General features: G+C 42.8%; 1 protein-coding gene across 1 annotated transcript in view; it reads right to left on the bottom strand.

The window, feature by feature from the left end:
* LOC101527274 (phosphatidylinositol N-acetylglucosaminyltransferase subunit P) overlaps positions 1-17,732 on the bottom strand; it is a 355,044-nt gene that overhangs the window by 230,104 nt on the left and 107,208 nt on the right. The gene's annotated exons all lie outside the window — the stretch shown is intronic.

Here is a 17,732-nt window from a genome sequence, read left to right as displayed (position 1 = left end):
TTCATGTTATTTTATGCACTGGAGTATCTATTCCAGGATGAGCACTCAGAGGCCTGGTTAATTGGAGCTGTTGTGGGAGCTCATCCAGCCTTCTTGACATGACATTAGTTTTTATCTAAGCCAACTCAGGAGTTCCTTGGTGGTACAGTAGGTTAGCGTGGTTATTTCGCAGAGACATAAATTAGAAATGAACAATCTCTTTGAATTTCAAAATAGCAGAGTCACTTTTGCTGTATTCTATTGCTCAAAAATTATGGGGGCAAAAGAAAACTACCCACAGAGTTAATCAAGATGGTGAAATGGGGTAAGGATACATTTAAAGAGACAGAGAAACATTAGTCAGATGAAGCAGAGGGTAATTCCAGGAAATAAGAGAGGATAGAACAAAAGCAGAGGGGCACCTGGAGACTGACAGACACAGGAAAGCAACAGTCACAATGTTGTGGTGGTGCAATGACTGATGCCCCAGAAGCATTCAGCAAGGTGTGATCTGAACTGCATCGGCAGCCAGGACTCCACCATCAACAACTGGAAAGGGACATTAACCAAGAACTTGGGAGATGAACCCAGACAAAGAACTGATGGTCCGGCTGGTCTGTTTGACTTCACCAGGAGCAGAGACAGAGCAGAAGGTACCAGACTGACACTGTAGGAACAGGGTGGACTTCACAGCCCAGCCTGCCCCCTAGAGCCAAACTGGGCATGATTTTGTGTAAGGAGACAGACTATAGGACAGGACTGCATATGCCCTGAGCCGAGAGTAAACTCATTTCTGACTAAGTGAAATGCGACAGCATGGCTTGCTAAGGCTCCATCCAAGATAGGTCTGGATAGGCCTCAAAGGAAATGTACAAAATAGTAATCACATATCTTACGTAATTCTATTAAAAACACTATTTGACAGGAATGGCAAAATTGTAATGCCTCTTAAAAGAAAAATGTATATGTACAGCAGTATCAAATTATACCTGCCATACCATGCATAACTGTTTATCCTGTTTATCATAAAGCAAACCATTTTATTTCATGCCCACAAGGAAGAAATGCATGTTACATGCAACAATCTAATCTCCACAGGAGAAAAGAGGAATAAAAATTAGCACACAGCACCTGCTACCAAAATTTAAAGTCACAGTTTATACCAGTACATAGATGACTAAAATTGAAATACTACATTAAAAGAACCTCTTTTATTCTGGTGTGCTAAATATCGAAACCAAGATTTTACAGATATATATTTTTAAAAAAACTGAAAATAACACATATAAATACAAACAACTTCATTGTTAGTAGTAATCCTGCTGTGGGGAAGAAAAAAAACAATTACAATGGAATGCCCATAGTATTTGTACTGTTTTTTTACTGCATTGAATTTCAAAACCGAAGTTTCATAGTTCACGAAAAATTGAGCATCAACATGTACAAGAATAAAAATATCTTCCAGGTTAGTGATCTTGGAAAAGAAAACAGTAACTGGTACAATCTCATTTCTGTGATAATGAGACAAAAAAAAAGTTATGCTTCTGGATGTTTACATTTGGGTTATGTGATTTCTTCGTCAAAATAGCAGGATCCTGAGGTGCCACAGGCCGAAGTGAGGAGACAAAATCATCAAACCTTCCCAGGCTACTTACAGTCTTCACATCATCACAAGACTCTCTGGCAACAGAAAGTGGTCAAATATACAGAAATTTAGGCAGAGTACCTAAAATTATTTTCTCTCTAGGCTTAAAGTCAAATCAAGACTGCTCTTAGTTGTACTTTGATGTTCTGTACTTTGATCCAGGCCCAGAAATCATCGCATTAACATCCTTTTAACCAGTCCTTGTTACTATTGCCAACCAGAGTAACAAAGACAAGGTTTGAGGAGTAAAAGAAACAAAGTTTAATCTACCAGTAGATGAGGACAATGGATGACTTGTCTCAAGAACTACCATTCTTCTCAAAGTAGCAGATTAAGGAATACAGAAATCAGGTTGGGCTGCTGAAGGCCTGGCTAATGACAAAGAATGAGTAGATATTGGGGCTTTCTCAGCCCCGTTTTGCTTCTGAAAGTAAACTGGCATGGTGAGGACAACTAACCCAAACAGCAACACCAAACAAGCATGTATGAACAACTCCCACCTATTTGGAAAACTCCTCTGTGGCAAATCTAAAGAACTCTCTTGAATGAACAGGGTAGAGAGATGATTCAAATGTAGGTAGTTTACTAGTGTTTTCCACCTGGTGAGACTCAAATTTTAGGCATCTGACTAGCATGTTGTATTTCCTAGCAAAACATCACTACTGGGTATGCAAGAAAAAGTACAACTGATCTATCAGAAAATAAACTAGAAATCACCCTGAGACATCTTCCCCATTCCCCAGAGAAAACACAATCCAAGTAGCAGATTCCTGCTCCTACAACTTTAATACAACTGCAGTTGAAAAGTTATGGATCCCCAGGTAAAGGAAAATAGCAAAACTCCTATAACAGACTCTGTATCATGCTCTCAAGACAAAGTTTGAATTGGATCCCTCCCTTTGGAAAAGATCTAACCACAGCCTGTGCCCATTTAAAGGCTGCCATGACTGGGACTCCTACATTAGGATTGCTAAACCCAGTCCTTCACAACAAGTAGTCAGTTAGATTTGCTAACTGCTCCCAAGGGGATGGGGAAGACCTGTGTCATGCTATGTAAATGCGGAGAGATTTTTTTGGGGGGAAGAGTATATCAACCAAATCAGACAGGTGCAAAATCATGTTCTCCATTTATTGGGTAAGAACAGACAACCCCAGGTTTAGTCGGAACAAGACTGCAATTTTTGGCCTAACATTTGGTCATGGAACTCTTGGCTATGGCCCCTCCTTGACTCCATAGCTTCCATCCTGTTGCTGCTTCTCTTTGGGCCACGTGTCTTTAATGTGCTCATCTGTTTCGTCTCTAACAGAGTCTAAGTGATCCAGCTCCAAATGAGCATGAGACAGTGCTTCCTACTTATCCTTTGAATGATATGACCAGTCCTCTGGACCATGCAAGACAATCATGTCCTAGACCACGTCCATACTACAGGATAGACAGCAAGAGAATACTCATAACCAGCTCTGCGCCTAAGTGTCAGCTCTGAGGAAAATTCAGAAGATGGACCCTATCCATGTTATAGCCTCCCCTATTCCCTGCCCTAAGATCACACGTTGCTGCCCTTGTGTGTGACAGGCTCAAGAAAAATGGGAATCTCCATGTGATGGAACAAGGAAGCAAGCCAGTATTTATGTATCAAATACCTTACCAATGTTCGACAACCTGGTTAGATGGGTCCCCATCTTCTCCCTGGGAACAGCTTAGGGAATCTCATCATCTGGCTCTCCACCAAGGGGACTATTAGGAAGATCTGGAAAGGAGTCCATACCCAGAAAGCCCTCTACCCAGCAATATTTCAGAGAAAATGTAGCAAGAGGAGAAAAAAAGGCCAATAGTCAGTATCCATAAAAACACAGTCTAGTTGCAGACTGGGTTTCACTTCTTTACTATGATGCCTGCATAGTCTGTTAGGTGTATGTTCTTTAATACTTCTTTCCATTAAACTTCTGTGGGAGCAGAGGAAGGAAGGAGGGAAGGAAGGAAGGAGAAAGGAAGGATGGAGGGAGGGAAGGAAAGAAATGTAAAAGAAATGCCCAAGGGCTTAGGAACACAAAGTCCTAAGTAGACAGGTGCTAACATCAGTGGCAGGTCTGATAATACAGAGTCTTGAATATTAATGCAGTTCCTTGAGACTCTTGCTTAACAGCTTGATACTGCCATAAGGAAAATATAGCAGGATTTTCTACACAACTAAATACCTACAAAAAATGTTTGGCTGAGTTCTGAAAGAAGCGAAGTATTATGTTAACAGACTCCATTGTTTCATGAATCAGGATGAACCCAGTCAGCCTACACTCCATCCTTGGTGACTCATACCCTTTTATGTTGCATCACAATAATTTCAAAGTTCTGGATGTACTGACCAAGTAGGGTCAGACTACTTTGCAACTTTAGCTGGATATCTCAAGGCCAGTTTATAAATTCACAAGTAAGCATTATTTACCTGTTCTAACAGATCCTCTATTCAAGTCACAGCCTCAGTAATTAACTTTTGTTCATCAGAATATGAAAAGCAAAGTAAACACTTATTTCCTGCAGTTACGAATTCTGGAAACTCCTATGAGGGACTGAGAGTTGAGCTGAAATCCCTGAATAAACCCTCTAGTCTTTCAGAGGTCCCATTCAGTTGACAAGACTGGGAACTGTGGAAATTGTAACTGCCAGGATAAAGCTAAGAGCCTGGAATTTCAGCTGGGCCTCTCACACAGGTGTCAGGAATCTAACTACAGGAGCTATCAGCCACTGTCTTCCTAGGTGCATTATCAAGAAGCTGGATCAGAAGGACAGGAGCTGGACTCAAATCAGGCACTCCAATGAGGAATATGCGTGTGCCATGCATTGGACCATAACACCCATACCTATGTTGTTTTCTATGTTGGTTAGAAGCTCTCCCTTCCTTATAATATCCTAATTTTTCTAACTAAGGACTTCTGCATCAAGAGATGAAAGCCTACTAAGGTTGATATCAAGCCCTTGCCTCCCAAAACTAAGGAGGCGCTACACGATACTGGTGAAGCCAACCACACACTTCCCTGTCTAAGTGTGAACCTTGAGCAGAGACACCAAAATGTGGTAGAACTCCTGGAGCAAACCAACTGCCATGGTCTTTCCTCTTAGTTCTTGCATAGGTCCAAATTATTTGACTCTCAATATGCTGCAGATAAATGCCCCATTATTTAAGTTAAGCATATTTAGTTTGTTGTTGCAACTAGGAACCAAAATAATACAAGATCCATAGTTGGATATGATCATCAGGAAGATATTGAGCCTAACAACAGATTTGGCAGAAAGACTGTAATTGAAAACATGGGGTGGATAAGATCACATATGATGAATACAATGGATAAGAATATATCAAATGAGCAGAAAAGTACACATGGGTACAAATGCTTAGGAATGATAAGTGTCAAGCTAGTGAAAAGGAGCCCACAGCATAAAGCTAGAAAGAATAGTTAAGGCATAGCAAGATGTTGATGGAGTGAAACCTTCATGCAACATCTCCACAAAAAAAATATCTATTTGAATAGCTACTCATACACGGAACTAGCTTCACAAGAGCAAAAAGGAAGGAAGGAAGGAAGGAAGGAAGGAAGGAAGGAAGGAAGGACGAAAGAAAGAAAGAAAGAAAGAAAGAAAGATGGATGAAAATAAAACCAGGGCAGAGACCACAATATCTAATTGTGGCATAATAATAAAAAATTCAATGAAGAAGGTAGGAAGTAAACTTGTTTATATTGTTTCCTCTTTAAACACCACCAGCGAAGCACAGAGGAAAAACGGCCTAGAGCACAAGCTTTTGGATTTGAACCCTGTACCAGGTCTGCCATGGTGAAACCCAGAACCAGGTAGTCCATTGGCTTCTACTCCCAGGCCAGTGCCCACGAACCAAGCATCTGAACCCACCTGAAGCTGTTGGCAAAGGCACTACCTCCACCACTCCTTTCCCAACATAAGGCAGCACAAAACACAGAAAGATTCCATCTGCTTGGGATAAGACAAAGACTTAGCCTTGGAAATCAATGTCAGGCTGGTAAAACAATACCAGGTAGATCCCAACAGCTTCATCCTTAGGCTAATGCCCATGGACAGAGCCGCCGGATGAACTCTGGGGCCAGGCAGACTGTTGGCTTCAGCCTTTTTTTTTTTCCAGTTAGCAACACCTGTGGGTAGTTGCAGCAATTTCAGACCACAAGTACCTCTGTAATAGTAGGCAAGATATGGCAATGTAAGCCTTGGTTCTTCTCAATGTTGCACTTCTCCCAGTAGGCTGTTGGCTCTGGAGAAGGCCAGAACTGTGATATTCATGGACATTGAACTTTCCATCTCATCTTTCCATAGGCAGCACAAAAGGTAGAGTCACCACTCATTATGGGAAGAGGTGGGAGATGGTCACCAAGTTATTGTATGAAGACTTAGAAAACATTCATAAGTAGTAAGACCCAATCCTGGACAGAATCCTGTAGTTTCCTGAACATAGGTTAGTGGTGATAGAAGAGGCATCTGGGCCCATTCCAAAACATTATCTACATCTCTTTTTCTCTCTCCTTCTCTGTCTCTTCAAAGAAGAAATATTTGTGAAAGGAAATGTATAGTCTGATATCTTTCTGGAAGGGCAAGTACAAATAAACCAAGATTACAAAGACTGGGTTAGATATTTAATCCTTCCCTGCACAGATACTGTCATATATCACCAAGAACTTTCACAATGCCATGATCTCAGCTAACAGACAAAATAAGGCATCAAATATCAACCCTGAAATAAATTATATACATGAACTCTTAGGGAATTTGAAATACCTGTTTTAAGGAAAATCAGTCAACTTTAAGGAAAGACAGAGAAAAAATTTAGTACTTTATCAAGGAAACAGAAACTAAAGTATTTTTAGAAATTCACACAAACTGTTGAGTTGAAAGGCATACTAAACAAAATGAAAAATATTTCAGAAGTTATAAATAGCAGAATAAACAGAAGGACCAGTGAGCTCAAAGCTATTTAAGAATACAAAGGAGAAAAATACAAAAAATAAACATACAGAAACTTTGAGACAGCATAAAAAGAGAAAATATGGATTACTGGAATCAAGAGGAACTCAAGAATGTTAAAAGGGTTAGAGAGTATATTCAAAGAGATTATGACAGAACATTTCTCAAACCCAGAGAAGGAAACAAATACATAGGGAGGCCAAAGAACCCCAGTAATAGTCAACTAAGCCAAGTCCACCAGAAGATGTTATAATCAAGTTGTTAAAAACAGGAGACTCAAAGTTACAAGAAAAAATTAATTAATTACGTATAAGGGTTTTCCAATTTGCTTGACAACAGACTGTTTTGGCAGAAACCTTATGGACCACCAATGAGGGTGGTAAGATCATCACAGTTTTGAAGGAACAAAAACTGCAAAGCAAGATGATTGTATCCAAACTATCCTTTACAAATGAGGGGAAACACTTCAAGATAAACAAATCTTAGAGAATTTACCACCACACCTGTCTTCCCAAAAGAAATGTGAAAGGGAATCCCTCAAACCGAAAGAGATGCTAACAAGAAGAAAGCATGAGAAGGTATACAACTCACTTGAAGGTTAACTATACCGATTCAGAATGTTCTAATATCGGGGGGAAAAAGGCTGCATAAGCCATTTATATATTTAGTATGAATATAATAGATAATTAAATATAGTAAATAAATACTTTAAATAGCTATAGCTAACTTAATATGCTAAAGGACCAGGTGAAGCTGAAGCTGCAACACCTGCAATCTTGGCATCCCAACATGGACTAGTTTGTGTTCCAGCTGCTCCTCTTCTGATCCAGCTCCCTGCTAGTGACCTGGGAAAACAGTGGAAGATGTCCCAAGTACTTGGGCCACTACACTCATGTGCGAGACCCAGGTGAAGCTCCTAGCACCTAGTTTAGGTATGGCCCAACACTGGCTGTTGTAGTTATTTGTAGAGTGAACCAGCAAGAGGAAGAATCTCCCTCTCTCTCTTTTTTTCCGTGTGTGTTTCCCTCTCTACTTGTAGCTGTCATTTTCAAATAAATAAATAAATAATAAAGTAAAATAAAAAGTTATGAAATAGGCAACACAAAAAATGTAAAATGCAAAACGGGGCATCAAAATTCAAAATAGAAGCAGACATTTCACAGAGCACTAAGACATTACTTGTGATGTCTGCAACCTATATCAAGATGCTTGGGTTCAAGCTCTGCCTCCATTTTCAATTCTGGCTTGCTACTAATACACAGTCTGGATGGTTCAAATATTTGGATTCCTGCAACCTACATGGGAAAGATGGCTTGAGTTTCCAGCTCCCAGTTTGAATTGGGGCCAGCCCATTTTTGAGGGTATTTGAGACGTGAACCAGTCAATGGGAGATTTTCTCTCTATGTTTCTTTCCATGTCTCACTGCCTCTCAAATAAGTAATTAAACCATATTTTAAATTCAAAATGTGGAGAGAAATGGTAGGTGAGTATAGAATTCTTGTTAGTTTTTTTTTATTTTTTTCAACTTGATGACCAACATAAAGTTGATATCATTTCAAATAATTCATTATAGTATACAGGTTTTTTTTAAGCCTCATGGTAATCACAATTCCAAAATCTACAACACACACCAAAATAACAAGCAAGAATCAAAACACATGGCTAGGAAAATATCACTTTACTATAAAGGTATGATGTAAGAGATGGACAAAGGAGGAAAAAATAGAAAATACAACTGGTACAACAGGTAACAGGAAAATTAAGACAATGTGGTAAAATGGATACTCAGGAAGTCTGTATAACAATAATAATAAATTCAAGAAAACACTTTTTAAGGAATGTTTATTATAACAGTGCCTATAATAACAAAACATTGGAAGCAAGCTAAATGTCAACTTAAATAATTCAGCAGATGGCTTAATTATGAAATTTCATGCCTATCATTCTTTAACATGATTTCATAATGAAAATATCCAGCACTGTTTTTATTCAGTAAATATTGCATAAGCATTATTTACTATTCTCCATTGGACTCAAGTATGCAAGGAAACTTTGCGCTTGTTTTCCCCTGGAAAATATTAATTTTAATAAAATAAATATTGGTAATGATCTTTTAAAAATAAGGATATGCATATATTTCTGCAGAACCATATTTCATAAAATCCATTATGCTAGACCTTCTCAGACATACCAAGAAATACAACACAGAGTCTTACAAACTATGCCTTGCAGCACACATATCTACTTTTCTATTTGGATGTGAGGAACTTCTAGAGGGGGACTTAAAAAAAAGTTTAGGAGGAAAAACTGTCACAGGAATTGGACTCCGTGGCCACAACAATTACTCTTCCTGTCCCACCTCCACTATGCATTTTAAGCTTCCACCACCATCAATTCCCACCTAAGCTGGACATGTTGACTTCCACAAACCCTCAATGGTTCAAACTATTAACAGCCATACTCTTTTCAAAATAGGGTTATTGCACTATCCCAACAGCAGTTTGAATCAAATACAGGGCATCATCTGAAGTCACCCAAGCAGATAATTTTGGACTACATGCATATTTCTCTCCAATTCTACAGGGTAAATGGTAGCAGGAAGAATTTTATCTTAACTCTTCCTGCTAGTCAGGATTGACTAGACCTGTCATGACAGGTTCCTCTTATTTTTTGGTCTTGCAATACAACAGTCTCAAGCCCAGGGCCCAGCATGGTAGTCTAGCAGTTAAAGTCCTCGCCTTGAAATTGCTAAGATCCCATATGGGCGTTGGTTCTAATCCCGGCAGCCCCACTTCCAATCTTGCTCCATGATTGTGGCCTGGGAATGAAGTTGAGGAGAGCCCAAAGCCTTGGGACCCTGCACCTTGGGACCTGGAGGAAGTTCCTGGCTCCTGGCTTTGGATCAGCTCAGCTCTGACAGTTGTGGTCATTTGGGGAGTCAATCATCGGACAGAAGATCTTCCTCTCTGTCTCTCCTCCTCTTTGTATATCTGACTTTCCAATAAAAATAAATAAATCTTTAAGAAGTAGTCTCAAGCGCCCTGGTGATAGGACATATATTATAGTCATCAAGGCCCTTACTGTGTCACCAGGGAGGAGGATGTCCCTTCTGGTCAACCCAATAGAATTCAGTATAAGATGGGAAGTTTGGGCCTGGCAGCATGGCCTAGCGGCTAAAGTCCTCGCCTTGAACACGTCAGGATCCCATATGGGCGCCGGTTCTAGTCCCAGCAGCCCCACTTCTCATCCAGCTCCGTGAATGTGGCCTGGGGAAGCAGTCGAGGACGGCCAAAAGCTTTGGGACCCTGCACCCACGTGGGAGACCTGGAGGAGGTTCCAGGTTCCCGGCTTCGGATTGGTGCAGCACCAGTTGTTGCAGTCACTTGGGGAGTGAATCATCGGACGGAAGATCTTCCTCTCTGTCTCTCCTCCTCTCTGTATATCTGACTTTGTAACAAAAATAAATAAATCTTAAAAAAAAAGATGGGAAGTTCAAGATTTTCTTTCTAGCCCTCCATTTCTGGACATATATTCTTCCTACTAAGGACATGGAGGAAAGAAACCTGATTTAATACAATACATGGTGCCCCATTTTTCAGAAAATTTTGTCTTAACTGGAAATTCATCTGTGCCTTTGAAGAACATGTCAGCACATCATAAAACTGGTTGCTTCTTTTTTTAAGATTGATTTTATTTTTATTGAAAAGGCAGATATACAGAGAGGAGGGGAGACAGAGAGGAAGATGTACTGTCCATTGACTCACTCCCCAAGTGGCCACAACAACCGGCGCTGTGCCAGCTGAAGCCAGGAGCCCAGAGCCTCTTCTGGGTCTCCCACACAGTTTCAGGGTCCCAAAACTTTGGGCCATTCCCACATGCTTTCCCAGGCCACAAGCAGGGAGCCGGATGGGAGGCAGGGTTGCCAGGACATGAATGGGCACCAATATAGGATCCTGCTGTGTGCCAGGCAAGGACTTTAGCCAGGTCTAGACCGGTTGCTTCTAAATGTACCCATGGGCCACTGGATTCCATGGCCACGGCCCTATTTGTTCGCTGCAAAACAGAACCCTTGAGCAGATGACAAGTTGTTTCGGCTTCCACACAAGCTCTTAAATAGAGGTGCTGGCAAAGATCTATAGAGCAGAAAAGCAAATCTACACAAGGAATAAATATCTATCACTGTAAACTAAAACAGTGAGAGAGAGGGGATGGGAATGAGCTATATCTCATGGATATTTCCATGTATATGAAGTAATGCAGTCCTGTGGCCACCTGTCCTTCTGTCAGTCTGTGTCTTCAGAGATATGGTTAAATTGAAAATGACACTAGCATGCCTTTCACCAGGGCATTTCTGATGTTCGTGGTGTACAGTATATCTGCTGAGATACTGCACTGGACAGAATCATCTGGATGGCTTCTACCCTCACATAACATATCTTCTCTAGCAGGACCCTGAGTCTTCTTACTCCTTCCTCTCTTATCCCATAGTACAGTTTGGGCATTTCTATTTGTTTTATCCTTGACCATCAATTGCTTTCTGAAAGTTATCCTAGAAAATATCATTTTCCATCATCTGACATCCTTGCTCATGTTAAATCCCATTTCTAAGCGAGAGGCCTTAAATTCTTCATATTCTGATCTCCTCAATCATGTGTCCTTGAAATCCAATACCAAAGTTGCTTGCCTGGTTTCTGCTTGCAAATGCAATCCAGTTTTTATAGCCCCTATGATTCGTGATTTATTTCTTCTCTTTTCAAATCTGACCTATTTCTAGTCAGGTTATGTTGGAATTTGTACTATCGACCTAGTAACTAGGGGACGTTTCTGGAAGGGTCATCTGTTTTTGTGGGTAAGTTACCTTCCCCAGGCCTTCCAGTACAGTGAAGGGCTTGCTATTATATTGTCTGGGAGTCCTGGAAGCTCACCAAAGCCAGATTTTTCAGGGCTGTCCATTCAAATGTCTTTGTCCTATTGTCTCAGGATCCTAGCTCTCTCAACCAGAGTTTTGACCTTACCACAACATATCTGTCTTGGTTGATTAATTAACCTTTGGATTTCTGTGACTCAGTCCACCACCTAGCTCTGTCTGCAATTTCAGTGCAGAAGTTAATGGCCTCATTGTAAACTACAAGAGATGCCCTTAGGCTTCTATAGTTAGCCTTTACATGCGTATTAAGTGTCCTCAATTTCTCATCATCCCTCTGCAAATTCAGCATTACAAATTTAACAATAACCAGCTGATGCTATTGCACTTGCAGGTACCAGGTCCCCAATATTTTTCAAGCACCTGAACCACTGCAAGGATATTGCCCTCCACTGGGATATTTTTGCTTCCTGGGTAACCACTTGTGAAATCTTTAGCAATTGGTCTGTCAATGTAATGCCAGACACTATCCATAGACTGCAGGCATGATGATCTCTGTAATTTGTAATTGAGTCAGCTCCCAAAATGTTTTTTCACTTGTTCCTTCTAATCATTTCTGGAACCATTTTGTGTTAGTTTGAGTTTTCCCAGCAGAAACTGCCAAGACGGGATTAAAAGTGTACAAGAGATTTGAGGTGGGGTGAGGAGAGGGGCTGGAATGCTTGTGCAAGGTAAAGAAGGAGCAGAGAAGGCAGGGGAAGCCTTCAAACCATGATGCGATCCTGACCCCTGTTAAAGAGACAGAGGAAGACTGTATCAGAAGAATCCAGGGGAGTCCTCCAGCCATACGTTAAAGAAATCCCGTATCTTAGCACAAATAGACTTGCTTTTGAATCTCTAATCCACCCAGACTCAGGTCGAGAGAAGCTCAAGTCTGGAATGAGAAACAACAGTGAGAAACACACTGTCCACAGGAGTCCTAGAGAGGATCCAGAAGGGCAGCATCGGAGTGCTGCATTCACAAAGGAAGAGTCACTACTAATGAGACCACAAAGCAGGCAGGGGTCAGATGATCAAAGACCTTGTACGCAATGCCAGAAAGCTAGCATCTATCCTGGAGGTCTTATAGCGCAAGAAAGGGTTTGGAAAGAAAGAAAACAGGGTTAAGAGATAGCTGCGATTTAGGATTAACTGGACATGATGACAAATCAGATGTGACAAGAAGTCAGAGTTCTGACTGCAGGTTGTTCTCTTGGGAAATATACTGTATTTGTTACATGAAGTTAATATTTTGTGGGTAAGATGAAGTGAAATTCATCCCTCACTATCAGCAGAAAATGCATTCTTCTGCCAGTCAGCCTAGTTTAAAACATCGGATTTGTTTCTGATTCAATCCAACAGTATTAAATGTCTACATAAATAATACATCAAGTCAACTTTCTAGAGGCTTGTTGCCTCAGCACAACGAGAATAGTACACACTAGTGTTTTCTAAGCCTTAGCATTGGAGTTGTAGCTTCTTTATCTTAGGAAACAGATTGGTCTTTAAAAGAAAGTTATAATAGAGGAAGAATGTTTGTGCTTACATTAATTCAGGAATAAAGGATCCTTGGCCACTGTAGATGGACAGCCCAAAATGAAGTCAAAGAATTCACCAACCTAACTGCTACTTAGGAAAACAGAATCACCTTTCCTCTCTCCCTTCAGATCAAGAGTCAAGTCCTAAGCAGCTGTCACAGGGAAGCTGGTAGGTATGAAACACTCCGAGAACCTGAGTCACATCTGGAGAGGCCGACTCCCCAGGGAGGGATAACGACAAAAGTAAAGGGGTGGAGAGGGGTGTCTGACAAAGCACTGAGGGAACAAGACAGTGAGAGGAGAACCGACTGGGAATGAAGAATGGAGAAGAACACCAACTTTCACCACTTTTCTGTAAGACACGGGAGTAATTGCAGTGACTTAAAGTAAAACCCCAGCCCTCCAACTTCATGCTACTTCAGGGTATTAACCCAAATGTGTGTGTGTTTAAAAGCAAAACAGCTGCCATCTGGCAGGTTAAGCCTGAAGTCTGAGGTACCACATCCCATGCCAGTTCCAAGCCTGCCTACTCCACTTCTGATTCAGCTCCCTGCCAACAGCCTAGAAAAAGCAAGGTAAGATCAAGGGTTTGGGCCCTTACATCCACATGGGAGACCTAGAAGAAGTTGTTATTTTTGATGTGTCCATCTACAGCCCTTGGGGTCATTTGGGAGAATGAGCCCTCAGATGGAAAACCTTGCTCTTTGTCTCTCCCTCTCTGCAAATATGCCTTTCAGTAAACAAATAAATCCACACCATAGATTCCCAGTCCGATGGGAGCTCCACCCACCTGGTGTTCCCAAGGCATCTTGGGACTCAGGATACTGCAACAGCAGTGGAGTGGGTCACACCCTAAAGATTCTACAGTCACCACCAACAGGCGTGAACTATTGGGTAACGGCCACTTTGCTGAGTTCCATGAATTGGCAAACTTTCAACTCTACCAGTCGTTCAACCTGCACTAATCCCCCAAGCTTGAGAGTCAGGCCCAAGCAGACATGAAGACCAACAGGGTAGCTATGCATGGGACTTGGAGAACTCAATGGAAAATCTGACAGTCGTCAGCACTAGCCTACCCATGCAGTAATGCCTGCCACAGAGAAGATGGCTGGGGTAGATAAGTTTCCCAGCAGTGGGTAGATAAGTTTCCCAGCAGTGGGGAGGTTGTGGCTCAGGAAGACCACAGAAACTGAAAGTACAGGAACAGTACAAGAATATTTTGAGGGTCTTAAGTCTTTTGTGAACAAGGAGATGCCAAGTTTGATAGGAGAATGGGTGTTGAGACAAATCTTTGAGCATCACAGCCACTCCCAACATCACATACTTACACCTCATCCACCATAGACTGTCAACTGGTTTGGGCACTCACCAACGGGAACCACAGCCCAGCCAGTGTGTCCTCTTTGCTCCCCAACCAGAACTGTTTCCAGCCATAGATATTGCCAGTGGTTGCTCTGACCCAGCTTGATATAACCCCTCCCCTGTCTTGGCCTTTGCCTTTGGATGCTATAGCCTGGCTTTACCCAGCCTGTCCTCAGTCTCGATACTCATTGACAAGCTTGGAATCCTGACCCTGTCTGCTCCCATCCCTGGCAAACCAGTAGGTGTGACAGCCTAGCCCAGTATGATCTGCTCTCCAGCCTGGTGTCTGCACTTGCCAGTGATCTAAGGTTTGTTTGGCCCTGCTCAGTCTTCCCCCTGCCAAAACCAACCCACACATTAGCCAATGATTAGAGCTACCTTGCCCAGCTTTCTCGACCCCCAGGCCTAGACCACATGCTCACCAGAAGCAGCTATAATCCTCTAGGGGAGTTTCCCAAGTTCCCCCACTCGGCCCACTCCTAGAACCAGATCTCATTCATGTCAGTGGGTGCTAGGCCTTTGCCTGGCATAGCCTGCTCCTCCATCTTGGTCTAGTATAAGTTGGTGAATGGCCCACCCCACACCCTGTTTTAGGATGCACATGCGGGTGCTGCAGCCTGAACCTGCCCAGACTATTCTTGGTCCCTGTACCCGTGAGTGTTGGCAAGTTACATGGTCACACTTAGCTCAGCCCATCATCACCCCAACTCTTGAGTTAATCAGCGGAACTTGTATTTCCACAGGGTTTGGCTCACATACGCCCCATAGAGTCTACCCCAGACCTGTTTGTCCTGCATGCTGGTTAGTGCCATGGCCCTGCCTAATGTGAACCATCCTCTGTTCCGACATTCAGTCAGGTACTAGGATAGAGTCCTTCTAGATGGACCCCCAGCCCTAGCTTTCACATGGACTGGCATGTAGTAGTGAGCAATGTTCCATGCTAACAAGCCCTACTCAGGACTCCCATGTGGGCTGGTGCATGAGTCTGACCCAAACAGATCTTTCAGTCTCTCCCCTCCAAACCACCAGTTCTCAGTCACCTCACTTACCTGCTAGAACAGTGGCCTGTTGTTGAGTGTCCCTCAGTATTCATTCCTCACCTATGCATACTGTGGTCTTATCCATGGATGTTTTTAGGCAGTAATTCCAGACCCCTACGACTCCAGAGCTTGCTTGCTGCCAGGCAGCGAGCAAGTGAAGCCAGGCTCTGTTGTTGCTGGGCCCACTTGCAAGCCCAGGATTTTCCCACTGCTTGGCAGTGCTGTACAGGGAGCTAGGATCCCCAGCAGGAAGCCTGGCTTAGCATGGGTTCTCCCAGCAAAGCCACATGGCTGGGAGATTCAGACACCTGCACCTCTGAGCAGACTTATCTGGACTCCTCAGTATAAAAAGTATTATAGTAGAAGGTAAAATTCTTTAAAATTCTTTAAATTTGCACTACTGAACAAGATATGCATGAGAGCTAAAGTGGAATAATGATGATTTTTCCCAATTTACATTATAATATAATTTAATTACTTATTTTCCACCCATACACCAGGAGGCATTTAACAAACTCTCGGTATGGCAGGGAAATAGTAGGACAGAAGATGAAGCGTGGGCAGCTCCTTTGTTAGCTAAGAGAGGGATAAAAATGTTTCTTGGGCTTTTAAAGAGAATATTGGGGACCGCAGCATTGGAGGCATAAAAGTAGGAAGGTGTACCCAGGGATTAGAGGAGTGAGGGCTAGAGGAGCTCGGGGTTGATCCCTGCAGTTGCAGGATATGTAGGGCTTGAAGAAGTCAGAACAGAACAGGGACTCAAACCCAGAACAGGTTTTATTTAGATATAAACCTGAGAGGACTTCACTAGTGGTGTGTACACAGGACAGAGATCGGGGCTGTCCTACACGGGATGAGGATTACATAGTTGAGGCAGTTGGGGATCAAGGGTGGGCAGGTGTGAGGTGGGGCTGAGTGGGTTTGCTGGGCTTTTCAAACTTGGCAGGCATGGGGCCAAAGGCTGAGGTGGGTTAAGCTGGCTTGAGGAAGAATGTAAGAGCTGGGGATGGCTATGAGATCTGCTCTCAGTCAAGAAGGTAAGGCATTAAAGTAGATCTCAAGCTTAAGTCCTTCCTCTCTTAGACTGAACTCCAGGAGGCTAGGGGTGGATCTTAGGGCTTACCTATGCCCTGCAGGTGTTGGTGAGTGTACCCCTTGGGCCTGAAGGTGAACCCAAGCTGTTGGGATAGGGTAGACCTCCAGGGCTGGAAAGTGAATCCCTGGAGCAGCAAGGGGTTACCTGAGAATTTGTTGGACGTTACCACTGGGTGTAGGAAGATGGATTTCAGAGACCAGTTGGGAAAATGGGGGAAGCCTAGGATTCTCCTCTCCACAAAAGCAGAGGCCCTCTGATGGGGCAGAAGGCCTTCTAATGGGGATGGTAACAGAGACTGTGGCACTGGTGGCAGAGACAGAAAAGCATTCATCAACAGAGGAGGGAGCGGCTTCATCCTCCAAGACTGGGTGGGACCAAAGGATTCTCCATTTTGAAGTGAAACTGCTAGAAAATTGATCCAGTGAGTCCAAAACTTGCCCTCAACCTTACGGATCTCTCTGCCTGATACTTTGAAAGTAATGGCCTCGTTGGGCTCAGGAGCCATCACCAGACACTGCCAAGTGCTGGTCTGGGGCTCAATGCTTTGCTCATAGATGGACATACAGCAGCAACTGGGTGTGAGGCTGTCAACAATCAGCATAGTCCATCCATAAGAGTTCTGCTGGCCCACCTCTGTGTGCTGCTGCTCTGCCACTTTGTGGCCTGGCCAATCAATCTTCACACATTTCCTTAGCTTGTGCTCGCTTCAGCAGCACATATACACATTTCCTTACCTCTACTTTGACCTTCTCAGGCATGGGCTAGAAGGGAAAATCATTGGCCTCCTTGGTAGGATCCTGGGTGTTCTCTCTCTCTCTCTCTCCCTCTCTCTCTCTCTCTCTCTCTCTGAGTGTGTGTGTGTGTGTGTTGTGTATTAGGAGTCCTTTCTTGGTGAAGTCAAGATTCCCACGGTCAGCTGTAGAAGCACTTCCTGTGGTCCCAGTTGCTCTCAGAGGAGCAAGCCACTCTTCGACTCCAAGTCTGGCTCCCAGATCAATGCTGGAAGTCCATGATGAAGGCCTTAGGGCTTTATTACACTTGGAAGAAACCCACACCTGAGACCTCACTATTACGCCTCTTTGGTTCCACCATAATTTTACTCTTTCAATTACTTTTCTTCAAATTGTCCTGACAGGCATTTATCTCAAGGATTTGACAACTGCAATTCTATTAAAGTTACATAAAACT

This window comes from Ochotona princeps, chromosome 7 (assembly GCF_030435755.1).
Source record: "Ochotona princeps isolate mOchPri1 chromosome 7, mOchPri1.hap1, whole genome shotgun sequence".
NCBI classification, from domain to species: Eukaryota; Metazoa; Chordata; class Mammalia; order Lagomorpha; family Ochotonidae; genus Ochotona; species Ochotona princeps.
This window is presented reverse-complemented; position numbering and strand designations above follow the sequence as displayed.